The sequence below is a fragment of the Triturus cristatus genome, chromosome 1_2, assembly GCF_964204655.1.
Source record: "Triturus cristatus chromosome 1_2, aTriCri1.1, whole genome shotgun sequence".
Taxonomy (NCBI): domain Eukaryota; kingdom Metazoa; phylum Chordata; class Amphibia; order Caudata; family Salamandridae; genus Triturus; species Triturus cristatus.
Window position 1 is genome coordinate 757,227,739 of NC_140580.1, and position 22,540 is coordinate 757,250,278.

Genomic DNA, 22,540 nt, shown 5'->3' on the forward strand with positions numbered 1-22,540 from the left:
AGGCCTGGAACTCCACATTTTTCCGTTTAGGAAAAACCAAGCACAGGCAACAAATGACCACACTACTCAGTATAGCAACCTGCCACTCTGCACAGGCAGCCTCTGGCAAGGCCTGGCCCAGTTGGCGAGCTGGCTCGACAAGTGTATTGTGTGAAAGCTGACGAGCAACAATAACAGATATTGGGTATTTATGAAACTGCGTCAGTGAAAGGAAGATATTTGTTATAACGATAAAAATCCTATATTCAAGTCTACAATTTCATAGAAAAGTGAGTGCGCTGTCTTAGTCGTTATAGTATTGTATGTTGTAAATAATTACCGTGAAACTCCTGGGAGAAAAGGGCTTATTCCATGGACTTGCCCTAAGGAGTCCCTCGACTCGTCACAAATTCTGCGACTGTCTTGACGGTTAACAGAGGAAACAGGAAACAGCAGAGGCAGCTCGCGCCTCCTTCTGCGTCTACGGCGAGCCGTCCTCTCCCTTCACCGGGAATACTCAGTGGATGGATCCGCGTGAGCAAATTATTAAGTCACAATGCCCGTAAAACCCTCATGCTCACAGAAATTCTACGTACGTGAGGACTCGCAATACGCAATACGCGATTGGCCGAAGTCAGTTTGTATTCAGTTGATGCAATGTCATGTTTCCTGTTTGTATTACTTTTTACATTATTGCGGAATTCAATTAGTAAATGTTAAGATGTTTGACGCTTAAACCCGGCTTTTTTCAAATTAATGCTCTATACACAATGTATTAACTCATATTTTAATTTATACACTTTTAACATCAGATTTCTAGTATTATGTGGGCACACATGTTTATTCCTTAAAATTACATTAATCATCAATCTTTAATAATAGCAATCAGTTATTATGTATAATATGTGTTCCAATTGAATAATTTAATGATATTAATAATATATCACATAAGCAAGCTGTACTATATAATGTTTATATTAACATTATTGTAGTGAAAGTTCACATGAAAGGCGTGATCAAGAGTTAGATTTATTGGGAATGGAAGCCCATATATGCATACAATACAATTATCCTAAATAAATATTATTTTAACATGTACTGAGTGAGATCATTTAACTTTAGTGCCCCTGATGGCCTGTATAATATACATTTTGAAATTCTGAAAGTTTTCCATTATAAATTCTCTAGCTTCCAGTACCTATCATCTGTTCACCCTGAACTGTGCATGTGAGTGATGGTTTTGTACCTTGTACAAAGAATCATACTGTCGAAGGTGAGGGACTGGCACGCCTGCCTACCCAGCCTACTAACAAGCTCATCCTCTCTACTGGTCAGTCTTGACGCGAACATGAAAAAAAAAACAAGCATTTGCAATGCAATAGGTCTCCCATTTGCGAAGGTTTAAGCTATTGGCATTGTAAATGACAATGCCTTTTATTTATGTGTTTTAAAAACCAACACATAAATAAAAGGCATTGTCATTTACAATGGCAATAGTTCAGACTTTCGTAACACAAGGCCTATTGCATTGCAAATACTTGATTGAGTTCCTGTCCGGCAGTAACCTGAAAGTTGGCTGCCCATGTTTACAACTAAGTAGCGTTTTTAAAGGAAACAGGTCTGCATTTAAGAATGTTTAAAAAAAAAAGTTTGTTTAAGAGTGGGACCACTGCCTTCGCCGCAACATACTTTTTTACTTTCTCAAATAGAAAGGGATCCCACTGGAACCCCTTCCCCTTTACAAATGGGTTACCACCTCCTTTGAGGAGTCGGTAATCTGTCAATGGTTGCAAACGAAATTGTGGCCACGAACCATTGATATAGAGCATTGTGAATCGCAATTTGGAATGAATTCTCTCAACAAGGAAGCAGAACAAATTTGTCAGTAACAGGAGAATAAACACATTTCTGGGCGTGCTGAAGTATTTTCAAAACAACACAATCTTTAGGATTCCTTCATCGCTCACCTGGTGCCAACCAGGGACTAGGATCCAGAGTGTCTGACTTAAAGTCTGGAACTTGCCCATTGCACCACACTGGTTTCCATGTTAGTAGCCTATCACATCTTTCCTATGTCTTGGCTATTGTTTTTCATGTGCAATGGAAGCCACATGCAGTGACACACATGCCTGTATGTTGCTGACAGTGTCTCCTGCATTTCAATGCACCAGGAAGAAACTATAACTCAGTGGCACAGTCTTGTTCCTCTGGTGGCACAGGCTCCTCCTGGATAAGGGTTCAAATCCTGCCAATGATGGCAAAGTATCCTCAGGTGACAAAATATCAAGCTGTTTTTTTTCATTCACTAGTCTTATTTGTCCCTTTAGAAACTGAGGAGCAATTTAAGCCACTCTTTTTTTTGCACTAGTGCCCCAAAATTCCAAGCTCTCACCCCCCTTTTACTCAAGTAGGTAAAAAATGGGCACAGCCTTATCTTCATTTATCAGTGTTTTAATTTTTTTCTTTAAATTTGATGTTTTGTAGAGTCGCAAATGTTGCTTAGATGGGTATAACTGAGCACAATTGTGTGAGGAGGGTGCTAAAAGGATAGTAAATATGGTTGAATAGTGGTGAGTTTCCGTTTTGGTCTGATTGTGCCTGTGTGATTGGCTAGGCATAAAGGCTGGCGAATGGAGCATTGCAGAGCGATTGGAAAGTAAAGTGTCTGTGTGGCAAATGGTGCATTGCAGTGCAGTCGGATAGTAAAGTGTGTATGCGTGTGTGTGGTAGATGGATTGCAGAGCAGTTGGTAATTGTGTGTGTGTGTGGCGAGAGCAAGGGTGGGTTGAGGCACAGTGAGAGGGTGTGGAATTGTGAAGGGGAGAGAAGGGGGCACAGGTGTTGAGTGAGGTGGGGATAGATTAGATGATCCAAAAGAGGTCTATGCGGATCAAAACCCATTGATGTATTGGTATGGGAAGATGCACCAATGGCCAGAGCTCATCAGGCTGGCAATAAAGTATCTGGCTTGTCCTGTAGCCAATCTGTCTGCTGAACGTGTGTTTAGTGCAGCTGGAGCGGTTGATACTGTGAGAAGGACCAGTCACTCACCTTTAAATGTGGAGAGATTGACTACGATCAAAATGAACTAACATTTCATACAACACAATTATACCATTCCTGAAACAACAGAGGAGAAGGAAGATTGGTCAGATTCAAGTGTGTTAGCTGACCAACTTCTGGGTGAACCACCTGAGTTTGAGGACAAACTCTACTTCACAGACTGAGTATGCCAGTGCCCCCACAGAACTTTTCAATTATTTCTCGTTGAACTTCTATCTTAGCAACAAAACAAAAAAGTAGCTATTGGAACATAATTATTTTTGTGTCACATTTATGCTGCACCACCATTTTTAAGTCACATATATTGCTGGATTGCAGTTGGACCAGTGTGCATTGAAGAAGACTCCACAATTCCTTTATGACATTGGAGACAATTCCTGCCTCCCTCACATGCCTATCCTTTTTTGCATCAGCAGGGCTGCCCCAGAAGATAGTTGATTTACAAGAGTGTCAATATAAATTTCCAATTTGTTGCCTTTGTCAAAGTTTAATTGTGTACCTACTACCTAACCTACCCGTACCTGGATTGGAAGAGGTAAGTACAACGGTTGCATTGGTGAGTGAGGGATTGTGAGTGATGATTCATGTGGTGGCAGACCGCGAGGGAAGGTGTTGAACTCTAATTTTGGAACTTACTTGAGATGATTTGCAATGTTTTGGGCTCGAATGATGGATGATCATTTTTTTCTGGAGATGATTGGCCTTTACAGACTTACTTAGCGCAAATTTACCTGTACGGTCCACTTCTGTGATCCTTCTGTTTTTTCATCACCTAGGAGGGCTGTCCCAGACAATCATTTGATTTACAAGACAGCCAAATTCCATTCTCTTGCCTGCATCAAAAGGGATATAGTGTACCTATCACTGTGCTTGGATTGGAACTGGTAACCATTGCACCAACGATTGATTATTGAGTGACAGTGAGTGATGATTGATGCTTAATGTGGTGGCAGGTAGTAACGGAGGTTGTTTAACTGTAACTTGGGAACTTGCCTGAGATGATTTGCAATGTTTGAGGCCTGAATGATGGGTGATAATTTTTTGTCCTGGAGGTAATTGGCCCTTTCACACTTAGTCAGATTTACTTTCAGGGTCATCTCCTTTTTTTCTGGTTCTTCAGAGACTATAACAGTCACTTTAGTTAACAAACAAAATCTTATACAAAATACTGCAATTCTGTTTCTCTACTTGTTCTTCAACAACAGTGCACTGCACGTCTATCTTGCTCGGGTCATGACTGGGAAGGAGTTACTTGGAGTCAGGAGGAGGATGGAAGAACTCAGGGTGGGACTACTTTATCAACAGCTAGAAGCAAGAAGTTATCGACTTCAAAGTGAAACCATGAGTCTGTGGCCTAGTACTCAGCTATGTGGAATAGAGAGAGGTGCTTTGATTTGTAGAAATTCTGCTGTGTGCGTGGTGTGTGTGTGTTGTACTGGTGGCAAAAGTGAAACTAAGTGCCCCCTCTTGTTTTTTAGGTCTCGCAGACCTGCTGCTCGCGTCTGCAAGACATATTGTGGGTGAGTATATTTCAGAAGGGGGCTTGAAGCCCCGCCCCTCATTTTCATTGGGTAGCGTCACCATTTATGGTACCCATTGAAAATGAGGCTTCTGTGTTACCGCCATTTGTCCTTTTGGGATGGCCCATCCGGACTGGGTCTCCTGCTTCACGGCTGTCGTGAAGCAATTTCTTATCTCAGAGGCGTGTTATGCAAACAAGCCTCTGAGATCCAGTCCTGATGGGCCTCCCAAATGGAGACAGGGCGCCGTGTGTTTATTTTTGCATCGTGCTTTCGCTGAAAGTGAAAGCACAATGCAAATATAAACAGCGCTATGGCGAGCGCTTGTTATACTTGTACCCCTCACACTTTAAATATCCTAAGGTACTGCTTGTTATCTCTGAAAAGAAACAATTGAGAACTGATGGAAAGCATTCAAAAGCAATATACTGCAAGCTTTATCACGCTTTTAAAAGACATTGGCAGGACGTGCAGAATACTAGCTGACCATCCTACGCAGCCCCAGTCCAGCCAGCTCCACCCACGAAAGCTGCCGGAGGTGCAAAAGCCCTCTTAGCTCAATGGGCGTTGGCGCCCGGGTTTAGTCTTTAGGTCTATCACTTCCCTCGGGACTTTGGGAAGTCGGTGTTGTGACAAGTGGTTTTCTAGCAGTACCTCTGACCAGGGCGCGCCTGCTTCCATCTGCACCTGCTGAGGTATGGCCGAGGTTTGCCTCTCCGTGAGTGGGCGGGGCACAGAAGAGCCGTGCGGGCTGCGGAATAGGGCAGAGCTCCAAGGACAGGCGAAGTGAATGGGGTGCCAAATATTGCACAGCACCGGTGCAAGGATGCTCACCAGGGCTGCGTCCTGCTGGTCGACATGGGGTATGCCCTGCTGCACCTCGGCGGTCTCCCGCCGCCACGTCCATGCCCTGACCACCGAGCCGTGTCCGCGTTCATCCAGGGAAAGCTGCCCCGGCCATTCGATGAGATCCCGGGCGAGTGGAAGAACGGCTGGGTGAACCTCTACCGCTTCTGGAAGGAGGACTGCTTCCATAACATCCATGGCCTCATGGAGAAGAAATTCTACACCTTCTGGCCCATCTACAGGTGAGAGGGCTTAGGGCTTAGGCAGGGCCTTCCCTATGCTGGAACTTGAAAAATGTTACTCCGGGAAGTGGAACCCATAAACTAGTGTGACAGAGGAAAGGGGGTACAGACTCGAGGGGCGTAGCTTGAAAAGCAAAGTCTGTCAGTCAACTTAAACACATATTAGAAAAAATGGCTGCAAAGAAATTGGAAAAAAACACAAATTTGACAGAAATGTGTTCTTGTTTACTTAATTGGTCACAAAGAAGCGGTATTTTAAAGTATTTTTTGGGATTAAGACACCTGCAGTAGAGATCTTTGTGTGCCCAGCAATTCTGAAAGGATTATAATATGGTGAAATAACTCTGGTGGTTTCATGCAGTTCTGGGAGGGGTCTGTATTTTGTCCAATCACAGATTTGACTCATAGGGTAGCATAGAGAGTTAATGTGCCTGCTGTAAAACACATTCTTTAACATGCAGATCACAGATTTGCATTTTATGTAGATGAGCGGGCTACTGCTTTTGACACTGAGCTCATTATGTCACAGTCATAAGTTACAGTCCTTTTAATATAGCACAGGGTACTATTTATCAAAATCAAGGCGCTGCATTTAATATGTAAGTCATGGGTTTAGATTCTTTTTGTCTGTTTTTTGCAATTTTAAGATTGAAAACAAGGGCTCCTCTGGGAATTAATAAAGTCTTGTTAGCACAGGCAACCCCAATCACTGCAGTGAGTTTTATATCCTGACTTTGCGTTTTTCCCAAACGCTCTCTCTTAACATATAATGGCTGCAAGTGAGGACAATATATGATTCCTACACCTTATAAACTTCATTGTGTTTTGGAACATTTCCTGTACATTGATTTACACACACTTACATGATTTATGAGTCTCCGTGTGTGATGTAAAGTGGCATGACCCTCTAAACTGGGATGAGAAATGCTATAAAGGAGCTTAATGCAATATATAATTAGTAGGTGCCTTTTAAAACCTTACACTGTCATTACCCATGGATGGCATCAGGAGCTCTAAAGTCTAAGTTGTTAATTGTAGAACCTGGAGACCTGGGTTTTATCTTGGTTTTTTCACTTGACTATCGTGTGTGATTCTTGGCAAATTGCAGTGTTTTCAGTGCCTCATTGTCTTTACCTTCCTAAGGCAATCACTCCCTCCATCCTTTATTCATCAAATGAGTTTGTGAGTGTTTGCCGAAAACAGCTCAAGATGGGCACAGGAGGGTTCAGAAAGTGTGGGTTCAAGATGATTTCTGAAAGACGGGTGGTTTATTCCTGCCTGGATAATCACAAGAGTAACTTTACTAAGTATCGCGGTGAATAATGCCGGCATGGGGCCTTCTCCGAATACTCAGGGGCATCACGGAGGCCCATGCAGCCCCTACGGGGCAGGGGGGGTCCCAACCCATCCGGGGCCATGGGGTTGGGGGCATTCCGCCAAAGGCCAATGAATATCTGTGAGATATGGTAGATTTAGGAGGACTTCTTCACATTCTGCTTGAGGGTCCCATCATTTTACATTAGAACACTGCCCTGACTGCTCTCTAACTTCATGCCAAGCCATTGTATCTTCTCTCAGTACCGAATTACCGCTCTGAAGTAACGGTACGGCTACACACAGCACTCTACAATAGTCTCCAATAAATAAATAAATAAGCGCAACGCAAAGAGGTGGAAAACCTGTAAGATCACTAAAGCTATAATAACACGAAGGTGCAAAACATGTTGAACTCAGAGCCCAAGAGATTTTTGATGAAATATTTTATTATGTTAGATGAGATGTTGGAAGTTGCAAAGTTTTCTTTTTACCTGAAAAGGTTTAGGAGGGTGTGTGGAAAGATTCATGAAGGGCAGGATTAAGCAAAGTCTCTCGCTTTCTCTCAGGTGCATACAAATCGTGATCTATGTCACAATCTATGGCACAGAAAGATAAACTGGCAGATAAAAAAGTCAGCATGATTTTTCCAAAGTGCATAGAAAAACCCTACAAAGGTACAGTGGTGTACAAAAAGTAGGCATGCATGTTCCATCTTGGATGGCTTTCACTGGAGTGAAAATTACCCCACGGTGCAAGGAAAGTTAGTTAACTCATAGTGCACAGAACCAGTTCGCACTGGTGAATTCAAATTCAATCCAGGAAATGTGCAAGAGATATGAATTGTGACACTCATGAACACAGTACATTGCAAACGTTTGATATTGTAAAACGAAAAAACACAGCCCTCTAAAATACATATGCCAGATCAGCAGTGGTGGCTTGTGCATTTTCAAAGTGCCGGGGCAGAAAGCTGTGAGCTGAATATTAAGTGTGAGCGAGCTTGAATCAAGCATGGTTTGGGGGTGCATGGGGTTACCCCTTCCAAAATAAATTGAGAAACAATGGATGTAAATGATGTTTTTTTCAGTATATCTTTCAATAAAGCTTGCTACCATTTTTAGGTCGAGCCTAGTCAGCGCACACGCACTGTCTGCAAGACCTGTTGTTATCTTCTTTATCGGCTTTTGGCATGCCCATGAATTGCCATTTGTTCGTTGTTGTGCCATTTAGAAATACTGGGTTTTTATTGGTGCATTGGGTCTGATTCTCCCGCCTTTGCATGCTTGGGTCACACCCAGGCGATTTCACTTATTGTTTGCTTGCGTTGGCCATGCCAATACGTCCGCGGTTCCTCCTGGTGATCCTGATCTGCCTTTTTATTTTGTAGGCTATCAACATCGTTTTAGGTTTTCAGGACGTTTCACGGAGCAATGCTCTGTTGGGCACCTTCAAAGTGGCAATTTCTGTCCGGTAGCTGTTGAGCTATGCCAATAGCTCTAACTCAAAAGAATGCGAGACCTATTGCATTTCTAATGCTTGGTTTGCTCTGCCTCTAAGTCTTCTTGGTACACTCCTCATGAAGCTTGCCTTCATTCTCCTTGACTCTAAAATACTGTTTCTGGTTTACAATCTGCGAGCCTTCTAGTCTCCTGCATGAACGAAAGGCGAAAGCTGAGCTCAACACTCCTGCTTACCTACAAGACCAGTCCAGTCATTCACCCAAGAGTGATGGACATTACCGAGGAGAATGCAGATGCACCACCTATTTTTGCAATACAGTATCATTCTTCTTTTATCAATCAGAAACTGGGTTGGTGAGTTCACTACTCCATAATTTTGTCATTTCCAAACTAGAAGACAGGACATTTAAATATCTGATAACCTGTGTCTCTGGGCAGAAGGACTGTTTGCAATGCATTAAACTGTGCTGTGTCATACTTATTCCTTCATTTCCTTCCACAACAGATTGATGACAATGATGTGCTGCTCATTGCCCGATGAATGTTGTCCTTGTGTAGTGTTTGTCTTTATCAAACCTTTCCCCAAATCCCCTTACCCATCAATTCATCAAACCCCAAACCCTCTACCGCCAGGCTGTGTGTTTTATTGAGGTGTGGCTTAATTTACACCATCAATGGATCACACACTTGTTATGTTCCGTTAGAATATTTGTAAAGGGCATGGCTGCCCCAGCAAAGGGGCGTCCCAGCGTTAGTCTCAGAATGGACGGCCGCCAAAGATAAGCAGAGGATTAAGCAGAGAATAGCCAGGTTTTCATGGCCCTTCTGAAAGACCAGTGATTCTGGATGCTCCTGGTGGAAACAGGAAGAGCATTCCAAAGGTCAGGAGCTTTGGCGCGATAAGAGCGCCCTCCTGCTCTCACTCTTTTGACACGAAGAACACATGCCAAATAGAGATTAGCTGAGCGCAGAGCCCGTAGGGGAACATATGGTGGAGCAGATTGGATAAAATAGAAGGCCCCTGAGAGGAGAGGATTCTATGTGTAATACATAGGACCTTGAAGTGAATTCTCTTATCCACAGGGATCCAGTGTAGCCTGTGGATAAAGCTGGAAACTGAACAAGACTTAGGACGGGAATATAGTAGCCGTGCTGTATTGTTTTGGGCCAGCTGAAGTCTTTTGGTCACTGTTTTATTTGAGCCTAGATACACAGTATTGCAGTAGTCCAGCCTTGAAAGTATAGTAGACTGGATAATATCCTGGCATTTATGAGAATCAAAAAATCCAAGAATGACTTTTAGCCTACGTAGGAGTCCAAAACAAACACCTACCACCAATTTCGCCTGAACTTCAAAGGTCAAGGTTCTGTCAACCCAGACACCTAGAGTTTTTACTACCCCCTTAGACTGTGGGCATGGCCCTAAAGAGGAGGGCCACTAATGGGGGCCCCACTGGTGGATATCGCTCCCCAGGAGAAGAATTTCTGATTTTCTATAGTTTAGCTGTAAGCAATTGGCCTCCATCCATTCAGAGAAAGACACCATGTTGCCTTGGAATTTAACCAGATTCTGAGTTGAGTTATTGGAGAAGGAAATCACGAGCTGAGTATCATCCGCATAGGATACCAGCGCAAGCCCCTGGGCTTTTGCAACCAAAGCCAATGATTGTATATAAATGTTGAATAGCGTAGGGCTCAACGCTGAGCCCTGGGGAACCCCATGTTGTAAAGTACGATCGTGAGTGCTGTATGGAGAAGAAGCAACCTGAAAAGATCTCTCAGATAGAAATTAAGTAAACCAGGTTAATGCAGCTCCACCAGTCCCAATCTCCTGTAAGCGTCACAACCATGAGATACGGTATCAAAGGCAGCGCTTAGAATAAGTAAAATCAGAGCAGAGGAGCTGCCTTCATTTAAAGAGCCATGCAGATGCTCAGTAACCGCCAGCGATGCAGACTCAGTGCTGTGTCGTGGTCTAAAGCCATTCTCAGAAGAATCCAGAATTCAGTTAGCCTCCATGAAGTTTGTTAAAATAGTGTTTTGACGTGAGACTCAATGATTTTGTCGAAAAATAAGTAAGTAAGGAGATAGGGCTAAAATCTTCTGGTTTGTAAGCATCCAAAGCAGATTTTTCAGTAAAGGGATAGCTTTCCCATGTTTCCACAGGACAGGTACTGACACTGCTGTCAGAGAAAGGTTGATCAGTTCAAGACAAACTGGCAGAAGACAGTCTTGAAACTTAAGGAATGGTGGGGCGGATGTGGTAAAGCAACGCCAACTCACTGCAGGATCTTCTAAGCAATAGTCCGCACTGGCACAAATAACCCACTTGCGCATAAATGTGATCCATATTTTAGAACCAAGAACATCAGTCGTCAGCATCATAATTCAGGCCTTGTGTTGCGTAACCGTAAATGCCTAACACAAGCTTGCCACTCCAGACTTTGAGCCCGTTTTTTATAACCCGAGGATTTCATAACTTTAGTTTTAATTAAATAGTAGCTCCCCATTGCTAAGGTTAATACTATTGCCATTTTTTGTTATTTTATCACTACCAGGAATTCTTTCTTGTGTCTTTATGTGGTAGTCTGGTCTCAATTCTTTGAAATGCTTTGATATAACCCACTAAATCAGTGTTTTTATTTACATTTAGTTGCCTACATTGGATAATCATTCTGATTAATCCTACAGTTGCAGTTCATCTGGGTGGGAGTGGGACCTCGCTTTTGAAGTTGTGATGCTTTCCCTGTTATTGCTTCATCTATATTCAGGTCTGAGAACAATGGAGGGAAGTGAACTACTAAGTAACTAGCTCACTGCTACTGAAAGTAATCGTTATCTAGGTTGTTGTAGACAATATAGGTCATGGCAGCATCCCCCCTAATGGTCAAAATAGTTAGAGAGGTATAACAATAACTCTATAACTAAGCGATACAATACACTCTTAATGGCGGATAAACAGGCTGAACAGTGCATAGTAAAAGTGAAACACAAAAAAAACTACCTCAGGCATAAATTTTGATGAAATATATGTTCGCTTTAATTTCTTTAACAAACAAACCCACCCTCTCCACCCACAACAGGCCCAAACCCTCTTCCCAAACTAATTGACCCAACCACCAATGTACAAAAATGTGAAATGTCCAATGAATACAAAAATGGTCCCAACTCCCTTCCCACCGTCTCCACCCCCAATAAGTCCCTCCCAACAAAACAAAAAATAAAATAAGGACTAAAAGCGGGCATTGTCCATTTGGGTCTGGAGCTGGTGCAGACTCTGCTCCATCCTAACTAGTCAGCTCTCTATAGTGTCCAGATGCTGCAGGATGCACCTCAGCAATCCCCTGCTGTCTGAGTGGGAGGGGGCAGCAGTTGCTGTCAGATGGCGCTGGCGATAGGATGGCCGGGAGGCTGGAGTCTGAGGGGTCCAGCTGCACTGGGGCCTGGTTGAGAGGGAGGTAATTCCGCCTCGTCGTCTTCCAGGACTAACAGCCATTGGTATTCCTGCTGGATACGGTCCAGCTTCTGCTGCCACAGAGAGGTCACTATCTCCTGCGTACTGGCTGCTACGGGTGAACCAGTAGGAGTAGCTATATTGTGAAAAAAATACAAATTATAAATAATCCTCTGTGCAAACAATTGTTTGAAATTAGTGAGTTGCACAGTAGCAGTACATTGCTGGTCCCCTAGGGCCATTGGAATTTCATGTGTGTTAGAAATGGGATTTCTGGTTGGCTAGGGCTTGCGCCTAAGCCAGGCAGAAACCACCACTCTAGTCAGGGCAAGGGAGTTACACGCTGAAGATAACCCCTGCTCACCCCCTTGGTAGCTTGGCACGAGCAGTCAGGTTATCCCAGAGGCAATGTGTAAAGCGTTTGCGCAACACACACACACAGCAGCAACACACTAGTCAGACCACAAAAGGAACTCCACACAAGGTTATATAAAAAAATAGCCTTTGTATTATCATGTCACGGTATCCCTGGAGAGTGGGCCCCACAAGCCACGCCAGAATGTTGACGCTTTAACTCTACTCCGTGTACAGGACTGGCCTGCTGGGAATCTGCCGGAGGACGTGTCTGGAGGCGGTACGTCGGACCCTCTCCACCAATCAGGTGGACTCACCATGGTGAAAGAGGGGGAACGAGAACCAGGAAGCGCGCAAGCCGGAAACCGAACAGGAGAAGACGAAGGAGGAAGAAGACCTGGGAAACTGCTGCCAGGATCCGACTTGACTGGAGATCCTGCGGTCCAGGAGGAAACGCCGGGGAAGGATCCGACGCCAGGAGGCCAACGACACCACGCTTCGCCCCGCCACGCTCCAGGGGGAGTGTGGCTGGAGCAGGTACGTCGGCGTCTGCGGGGACTTTCTTTTACTCGGGGAGGGAACGGGTAGATTTGTGAGGGTGGGCACCGGTTTCTACACTAAGCACATGTGTTGGCAGTCTGGGTGACCCCTCGCACAACCCCTTCCCTGATATAACGCGGCTCCAGTATACAGCCCACTGACCTGTGGTTTTCTTTTATTTTTTTTTCATAAACCAAATCGGACGTTTCCTGCTGGAGCTGACCCCAAGCCAGAGCTGTCCCACCGCCAGAAATTCCACGGAAAGCAAAGACTGTTTTTTTTTCTTTTTTCTCCTCCTTTCCCCTTGGCCCCAGTGGATAGTGGTGGCCACTGTCCTTGTTTGGATTACCTTTACGAAAAATAAAAAAAGAACCTCCATACCCTACATTCTGGTTTTCTCCCCCTCATTTTGGGCTCTCCTCTCCGGTAGCTACACAAAGCCCAGGGGCCTGTTACATATCATAAACACATTTGAAACATAATCACACATTTACACTGTGCCAACTGGCATTAGGCAGTATTCACAGGGGATTATATACAGGACAGGGCCAATCGGGCCACTGTCAGAACCATCAGAACAGGTAAGTAAATATAAAACATCACCAGTAACTACTGGAATAATGACCTCAGCATTATCACATTAGGCATAAACCCAATAGGCCCACCTCATTAGCATAAACACATTACGCAATACGCTTCACCAACATAGACACATTTTGCAATAACCTCATAAGCCTAAACACATTATGCATAAATCACGGTGCATAATATTAGGCATCAACCCATTAGGCCAAAACCTCATTAGCATAAACACCTTACGCAAAAGGCATATTATGCAATAATCATGGTGCATACATCACCTTAGAAACTGATCCCTAGGCCAACTGGCCTTTCACTGGGGCTCGAAATGCCCTCTGTCTCGAAATGTCAGGGCTTGTAGATAGGGCTTTTCAATTAGCCTTAGGGCTGCCAAATCAGCAACAGCAAAGGGGCGCAATGCGCTGGGGCAGGGCAAGAGTGTATCTCACTCCTTTCTCATCAAAGAAAACAAAATGCCCCCCAACTCTGCAGCTGCCCACAACTGCGGTGCAGCTGTGAAGCAATAAGGATACTGGCACTCACTATGCCTGGGAAGCGCTAAACATGCTCCCAAACTCAGCCCCCACGGTGCAGCTGCCCACAACAGTGGCGCAACTGTGAAGATGCCACAACCAAGCACTGGCACCACGGTGCCTCAGGAAGCACTCACAAGGCACACTGGAGGGGGCAGGCACCGACAATGTGCCTCAAACCACCCCCCAACAGCTCACGCCGCAGCCCCACTCACCGGGGCTCTCTGGGGTCTCCGCTCGGCACTGCAAGACTGACGTGCAGCCACACTTACTGGGACTTCTCCTTCTGCAGCGGGAAGTACGCAGGACGTGGCAGTTGGGAGCCCGCAAGGCTCCGGTCTCTTTTTCAAGCCAGTCTCGCTCTCTGAGGGCTCCAGACGTCCTCCAATGCAGGGTAGGCTTCCGCCAGAAGGTCAACGGTGTCTCTCTCCTGCGACCCTGCCCCCAACCAGGCAAGTTGCCTGTCTTCCGGGTCGGGCCGCAGCGGTTACCTTCGGCGGCTCTTCAGTGCGGGGTGGGTACCCGCTTAATAACACGCATAAATGCGGGGTGGGCACCCGCAAATGTAAAGGCAAATGTGTGGTAGGCACCCGCTCAATAAACCCAAAGGCGGGGTGGGCTACCGCCCAGAGGCACAATGCGAGGTAGGCTCCCACTCTCCTTTAGCAGTGGCAGGGAGGGGTGGGCTCCCGCTCTAGAGCAGAAGCGCCCACAATTCGGGGGAGGTGGTGTGGCCTGCAGCCAACAAACATGGCCGCAGCCTAGAGGAGTTCCGGACCCCCGCCAGATTCCCCGACCATCCGCCTCAGTTATCCGTGTCCTAATTACGTTCATGAGCCGCCCTACGCTCCGTGAGGAAGACCGGCATTCCACAGTGCGGGGGGATCCCCACGTCGCAGCCCAGTGCTGCAAATTAAAATAGAAGCGCTCCTCTCCCCCAGCAATAACAAGATAGCGCTCACGAGGCGCTTAGTCCAAAGTCCAGGGGGGGCAAAGGCTGGGTCCAGGCAGGCCAGCACACAAGGCCCTCCAGCAGGGAGGCAGTCCTTCGTGGCGGTTCCTCCTGGAGCCCAGCAGCAGCAACAAGCCCCCAGTCACAAGAACCTCACACCTTTCATGGGGTCACAGCCCCAATATTTATACTAGCATTTTCTTTGTCTGCCCTGGCACAGGGCTTGGGGGGAACCAGTCCTAACTGGTTCTGGGGAGTGTGGAGCACTTTGTGTACAGTGCTCACACCCTCCTTTGTGAGATGGGGACTCTGCCATCAGACACACCACAGGGGGGCGGAGCCAGCAGTCACATAGGCAGGCACAGGTCTATTCAGGGTCAGGGGAAAACTCCACCCACTACTCCAAATGCAGATGCTCTATTCAGCCTAGCGCTGACTCACCCTGCCCCTCCTGGAGCCACACACACCTCACCAGCCCCTGTCACTCCAAAGCCAGCCATGCAATCAACATCAGGCAGGCAGACACATAGCACACAGAAATGCCAACTTCTAAAAGTGGCATTTCTAAAATAGTTATAATAAATCTGTGCACACCATTGCGTAGCATTTATTAATACTATTCCAAACATACCAAACTTGACCACGCTGCTCCTCTCATATCAGGAATTACCACTGAAACACTTATCAGGACATCCCCAATGAATTCCTATGGGAGGGCAGCCTCACTGTACTGAGAAACCAAAATGGCTGTTTGTCACTACCAGGACATGTCACACACTTAAGGTACATGTCCTACCTTTTACCTACAATGCACCCTGCCCATAGGGTTAGCTAGGGCCTACTTTAGGGGTTACTGACATGTAGTAAAAGGGGAGTCACAGACATGGCACACACTTTAGGTGTCACGTCACAGCGGCAGTAACACTGTGCGCACAGGCCCTGCAAAGGCAGAGGCCTGAGACAGATTTGAAAGGCTACTTTGGTGGGTGGCACAATCAGTGCTGCAAGCCAACCAGTAGCATTTAATTTACCAGCCCTGGGTATATGAGATACCACTTTACAAGGGACTGACAGGTAAATTAAATATGCCAAACCGATGTAGACCAATCCATACCATATTTATCACAGAGAGCACGCACACTTTACACTGGACAGCAGTGCTAAAGTGCCCAGAGTCCTAAAACCACCAACACCATGTCAGAAAAAAGGCTAGGAGAATGGCAAAAAGTTTATGGATGACCCTGCAAAAAGGGCCAAGTCCAACAATGTGATTATGATTAGGATAGTCACAAGTCCAATTTTATGTTTTACCTACACTTGCCTTGCATAAAAGCACTGACTGTGTGGTAGAAAATTATTAAGGCAGAATAAGAATAACACTGGATGAAACAAAACAGGGATTTGATTTTTTTTCTTCTTCTAAAGGCTTTTCAAGTAACTAAACAAATACTTTGAGTGGAAAATAAATGACCTCTCATTAATGAATAAGGCATTATGCTCTATCGAATAAAAGTTATTTGTTGTGCTAAACTAATGAAGCCATGCTCATTGCTAGCCAGCGCGTTGGATATTTTGCTACTGTCTACAGCTGGGGGAGCTATAGTTGACAATTATCTATTTTTAATTTGAATGGCCCTGCTCTTCTCCAAATGCCTTTCTCCTTTTACCCTCCGTCCATAAAGGCAGATGAATAATAAATAAGATACTACGTCACACACCTCAAGTATGAAATGTGGATATTATCCTGTTTGCCGTAAGCAGACATTGGAGAAAACGCACTGCACTACAGGGAAAGGAACGAGCTACGTAGATTGTATTTGTCAAATTTGTCACAGCGTATCCCATAAACCAAACTTTACATCAAATTATGCACTTGCTCCCACTTTTCTCATTGTCCTCACCCACCATCACATATTATTTCCAACAAATTAATTCACTGGGCAGTAAGGAAAAAAAACTTGACTTACTCTACTGCAGGGTAGTGTAGAGGGATTAGATGGGCAGGGTAGAGCTTTTGATATAGAATGTAGGGGTCACTGTCACTACACTGATCATTGATTCGTCATCTTTGGCTTATCCAGTCACTGTACTAGTCGACAGAAGTCGAAAGGGAAAAATCTGAACAGGAGTAGAATAAATCTGTTATGGGAAACCATTAAATATATTTTGGAATTACTTCACATGGCTATAAAATCAAATGTGGCACATGCTAAGAATGGATTTTCCAATTTTTTGGTAGGTTGGGACGGAAGAACTTGAGAAAAAATAAAGGAGTGAAGTACTAAGAGGGGACTGAGTGGGCGAAGGGAAACACACCTTCTGGGTTCAGTTTTGCAATGTACTGAAAACTTTGTCAATGCTGCATTAACAGAAGCAGACGCACATTGCACAGTCACTGCCGTCACAAATTGAACCATACTGCACTTCTGTCATGGGTGGCAAAATGAAATGAGCGGGAGAACGGTGATGAATAATGATGGGTGGATACATCTGCCTCGCTTAACAAATGCAGTGAGTCAAGGGAGTAGAACAAAAATTAGAGAAATATCCCCCACTTTGAACCATAGCTTTGATGATAATCCTTCATAAACAAAGAAAGCGAAGTAGGTGAGCAGCATCACCCTCTCCATGAGAAGAGTTGCCTTGCTTATTCACCCAAGCAATCAAAATATTAATTCATGCTTTCATTCTAATTCACCCATAGCCACCATGATTTACGCTTTACTTTCTCTCATCCAGTCTTTCACCAAAATATCCGATCCATTATCCATCCATTCAATATCCACCCTTTCTTCCAACCATCCATTCCTTTACCCACCCATGCATCCTTTCATACACCTACCCACCTTTTCACTTGTTCACTATTTTTCATTCTTTTAACCTTCCATTCTTTCACATTTCCCTCAAGCCAATAACGCTCATTATGTGAGCTTTTGCTGATTTGCTGATAGAAGAGGCCATAATAACCCAACCACAGCTGTAGCTGGTAAAGCTGAGGGGTTTACGGTCACAAGTTGAGGATGCCCTGGTATTAACTAGTGAGTATAATAGTAATTGTCAATAAGCAAGAAATTATGTGACTTACCAGTGCCCATCCCTTCCACTGCTTCTCCCCCTCCATCTGACTCTCTTCTTGCAGCAGCACTTGAGCCGGTGTCATTGGTGGTCTGTGTTGCTAGAATAATACATATACATATTTTAGATGCCAGATACGCCTCCCCTTAATTTTATCAATCAAAAAAATACAACTGCAATAAATCACAACAGTTCGGTTAGCACTGCAGTATCTTCTAACACAAATATCACTCTGGGCATTTGGTTGGTTCACAATGTTAAACAAGACAGGGAGTGAAGACCACTAAAAACATTTTGTAATAGAGGGGAAGATCTATTATTATGATGATCATGATGAAGGGGGGTCCATGACCATGGCCACTCTCTCATTAACGCAACTGTTCGAGCATTAGCAGGAAAACCTTATCAACAAACATTCATGGTAAAAAAATTTTTTTAAATACTAGCTTACTTGGGCCTGCATTGTTTAAGGAAGACAGTAGAGTACCACAAATGTGTTCTTAGTCTTATAGTACCACTAGATAGATAGGAGAGAGGGAAAGATTATTACTAACAAAGCAGAAGATGAGTGAACTCGAGACTAGTACAGACCTTCAGCAGCAGCTCCCATCCTGGAACCCAACACCAACATTCCAATACTCCTGGACTCTACCCAAGCCCACAACCATCATAAAACCCAGATTATGCAGTGTTTCCAAAGTACATATGATCTTAAGGCCAAAAAACAATAATGTGTGACTTGTCTGGAGTTTGGCAAATCCCAACGTTGTTCTGGATTCATTGATCAAATCTGAACTCAGTTGCTCTTTCATCAGCATTTCAGATCAAACAGTGAGTGGTAGGCAAAATATTGTCTTCTTTTAATGATTTTTGCGTTGCTACTAAAATTCTTCTCCTCAAACCTTGAATCCCAGGAAGCACCTCACATCGAGGCTTTTTAATGTAGCATGCTCTATTGCTAATAGGCATCTGAGGATTGTCCTTTCTGCAAAACCGAGGGACAATATCTTAATAGCTGGTTGTGGTATTAAATATAGGTCTACTCTAAAGGACAGAGGTAAAGAGATTAAAAATAACAAACAGCCAATTGCTAATCTTGGCCAGTAAATCAAAGAGCTCCAACGCTTTCTGGCATGCTGCTTTCTTGATCAGAACCAGTCAAATCCACACACCAGTATTAGCTCCCACATTCCTCCGGAGCAGTAGCTTTCACACTTCTCGAACCTCTACTCATCCCCAACTAATAGTGACCACTGTGGAAACACATTAGACAGTATTTATCCTTCTATTATGCTTAAGGTAGAGCTCTAGGCAGTAGTCACTGCATTACTTGAATGCACTTCCAAGAAGGCCCCATGAACCTGACAGGGTGCCGATTGATTTATTCAAATACAACACCAGCCAATGAGCTCCGCTGCTTACTAATGTTTTAAATCATTTACGAGACACCAATTTGCCCAGCTCTTGACCCCTATTTTTATGGTTAACTCTGTATTTATTTATTTGCAAACATGTAAAAACAGCATTGAATACCGCAGACAATCCCATATTATGAACTGGAAGTAACCGTCCCCCCCCATACCAGCCTGACCCATACATCCAGATATGAGTCCCAGTAATTCTTTGTGGATGAGTGGGGAGGTAAATGCAAGGAAAGTCCAGTATGGGATCGACCCGAGTAGACATTATATGAAATCGAAAAGTGAGTGAAAAACAAAACTCCCTTAAACCCCCCCCCCCCCCTCCACCCCACCCTCCCTCCCTGAACCGGTGTGCAAGGCGAAAGTCTCTCAAAAGCCTTTGGTAAGGGTCGCCGATTAAGGAGCAGGTTTAGGGACTTCATTCGTGGGTGGTGCTTCGGTGAGCCGAAGGAAACGAAGGTACTTGGGGCATGTCACCTCGTTCATTTCAAGCGCCAGCAGAGACAGCAGTGGGCGCCATATAGTCCTGAAGGAGCCCGTGGAGTTCGTCAGAGTGGCTTGAATGCGTTCCATGCCTACGATATACCATAATTTGTGTAGCCAGCGTGTGTGGGTCGGTCGAGTCCTTGTGCCCCATAGAGAGAGGATATGCTGAACAGCTGCTCCCATCGCTAGGCTCATCTGTTTGCCCTTAATCGATTTCAGTGGGTAGGTGAGTGGATTGGGAAGCCCTAGTAATGTGTAGGCCGGGAATCGGGGGATTTCAGTCTCAAAGTGCTTGTCAATATCATTCAGGATAGCATCCCAGTAATCAGCCAGTTCCTTACAGTCCCAGAGTATGGGATTCTGTGTACCCTCTTCGTCACAACCCCGCCAGCATGTCGGGCTTCGATCAGGGTTCCCTTTATGCAGCCTGGCCGGAGCTAGCTACCAGTAAGTGACCACTTTGACCGCCGCCTCCATACTAGCTGTATTGCGAGCCGTGCGGTGAGCCCGAAAATATACATGCCGCCATTCTTTTTCCGTTAAGTCTCTCCCGAGTTCCCGCGCCCATCGCCGCTGCCCCGCAGAGGGTGAGGATGGAGCTGGGGGACGAAGCATGCTATATAGTTCAGTGATCATTTTTTTATCGGAGACTTTGGTTATGAGCCATTTCTCATATGTGGTGAGCTTTCTGTGAACCAGCGGTCGCAGCTCGGGGTGGAGGAGCCAGTGGCGTATTTGGAAGTACTGGTAGCGTTGTGGAGCGGTGATTGTGTAAAGTTGTTGCACTTCTGCAAACGGAAGGAATCCATCTAGATCGAAGAGGTGTCCCGCCGACCTCCATTCCTTTGCCCGCCATTGCAGGAATATACGTTCTTCAAGCCCGGAGGGAAACTCCGGGTTGTCGACTATGGGTGTCAAGGGCGAGGGAAAGTATGTGAGACTGCGCTTGACTGCCACTAAGTCCCAGACTCTTAACAGCGTGCTTGTGATTGGAGAGCCCTTGAGATATGGTGGTCTATCCGGGCATCTTAGAAAAGGCACCTTCCACAAGGAGAGCTTCGCTAGAGCCCGATCCTGGTACAGCCACTGTTTTTCAGTTTTCGGGTCTGCTCCACTCCACCAAATGTCGAAGTTGTGATGCTCTAAAATATTCTAGAAAGTTCGGGATACCCAACCCCCCCTCTTCTGGAGGTCTGTAGGATAGAACTCTTCTCATATGAGATGGGGCACCTGCCCAGATGAATTGTTGCACCACGCTTTGTATTTTATGGAGGGTCCCCGGTGGGAGCCAGGCCTGTATGGTCTGAAAAATGTAGAGACCTTTGGGCAGGATATTCATTTTGATAGCTGTAATGCTTTTGCCGCTGTCTAAAGTCTTTCTGAATTTTGGAAAGGAGCTTGGCATAATTCTGTATGACCGTTCGTGTAACGGAAGAAGCGAGGTCTATCCCTAGATAGGTGATGGTGTCCCGGGACTGTAGCTCTCCGTACCGTGGCCGTTCATCCTCGCGTCGGGCTGCCCCACTACCCAAATGTAAGACCATGGATTTCCCGACGTTTACCTTAAAACCGGAGACCCGACCAAAGGCAGCCAGCACCCGTAAGAAAGCTGGTCCCGAGCGCTCAGGGGACTCCAGGGTCACCAAAATGTCATCGGCATATAAGCTCACAGTATGGCGTTCCCCTCCGAATGGGATACCTAAGATATCGGGGTTATCCCGAATTATTTGTGCTAGGGATTCCACGTTAAGCGCAAAGAGAAGGGGTGACAAAGGGCACCCCTTTCTCGTACCCCTCTGTATCTGAAAGGGCTGGGAAGCCACCCCGTTTACCCTAATTACCACTGTGGGCTTGTCGTAGCATCTCGCTACCCAGGACCTAAATCTATCTCCCACGCCAAAGTGAGAAAGGGTCTTGTCTAAAAAATCCCAGCTAACCCTTTTAAAAGCCTTTTCGGCGTCGACCGACAGCAATAGGGCGTTCATATTAGTGTGATGGGCTTTATCCATCAGATGTAATAGGCGTTTAGTGTTGTCGCAGCTTTGACAATTAGATATGAAGCTGGATTGATCTGGCTCGATAATCCCAGGTAGGCGTGGGGCCAATCGAGCTGCAAGGACCCCAGTAAACAACTTTAAATCTATGTTGAGGAGGGAAATTGGTCAATAGGAAGTGCACTGAGTCGCGTCCTTCCCCGGCTTAGGAATGACTACCACGTCAGCCGCCAACATGTCCGCAGGGATGGTCCCTGGCCCCTGGAAGGAATTGAAAAGCCGCTTAAAAATTGGGGCTAGTAGTGGGCAGAGGGCCTTATAGAAACTTGCCGAAAAGCCATCAGGGCCCAGCGACTTCAGTGGTTTGAGACGGGAGATCGGCCCCCATGGCGTTTAATGTCGACGTAGCGGCCCCCTGAAGATATGTTTCCCCGCCGTCACCTATCTGCGCGGTTTGACCGTACAGTGTGGCGTAAAAGTCCCGCAGGACAGCAGCAATCACCTCGTCCCTTTCAACCGTTTCCCCTGTGTTGTTTTGAAGCGCTTGTATTTTTGCACGCTGGGCGTGGGCCCTAAGTTTGCTGGCAAGGAGGCGTCCCGTTTTATTGCCTACCACATAGTAGGAGTGCTTCAGCCGAAGGGCTGCATATTCGGCTCTATCTAAGTCAAGTGACGCCAGCTGTGCCCTTGCTGCCGTTAGTTGGCATCATATTCGAGGCGCGCAA

The 22,540-nt window shown here is 45.5% G+C and overlaps 1 long non-coding RNA gene across 2 annotated transcripts in view; it reads right to left on the reverse strand.

Annotated features, from left to right (window-relative positions):
* LOC146867958 (uncharacterized) overlaps positions 1-22,540 on the reverse strand; it is a 312,366-nt gene that overhangs the window by 274,434 nt on the left and 15,392 nt on the right. Inside the window, exons 2-3 of one of the 2 annotated variants that reach the window (XR_014962400.1) lie at positions 17,925-18,014; positions 11,632-12,017 (exon numbers count right to left, since the gene is read on the reverse strand). This is a non-coding gene — a long non-coding RNA (uncharacterized LOC146867958). Of the gene's footprint in view, positions 1-11,631; positions 12,018-17,924; positions 18,015-22,540 lie in introns of those variants that run through there. The other variant, XR_014962399.1, reaches the window with a different exon arrangement.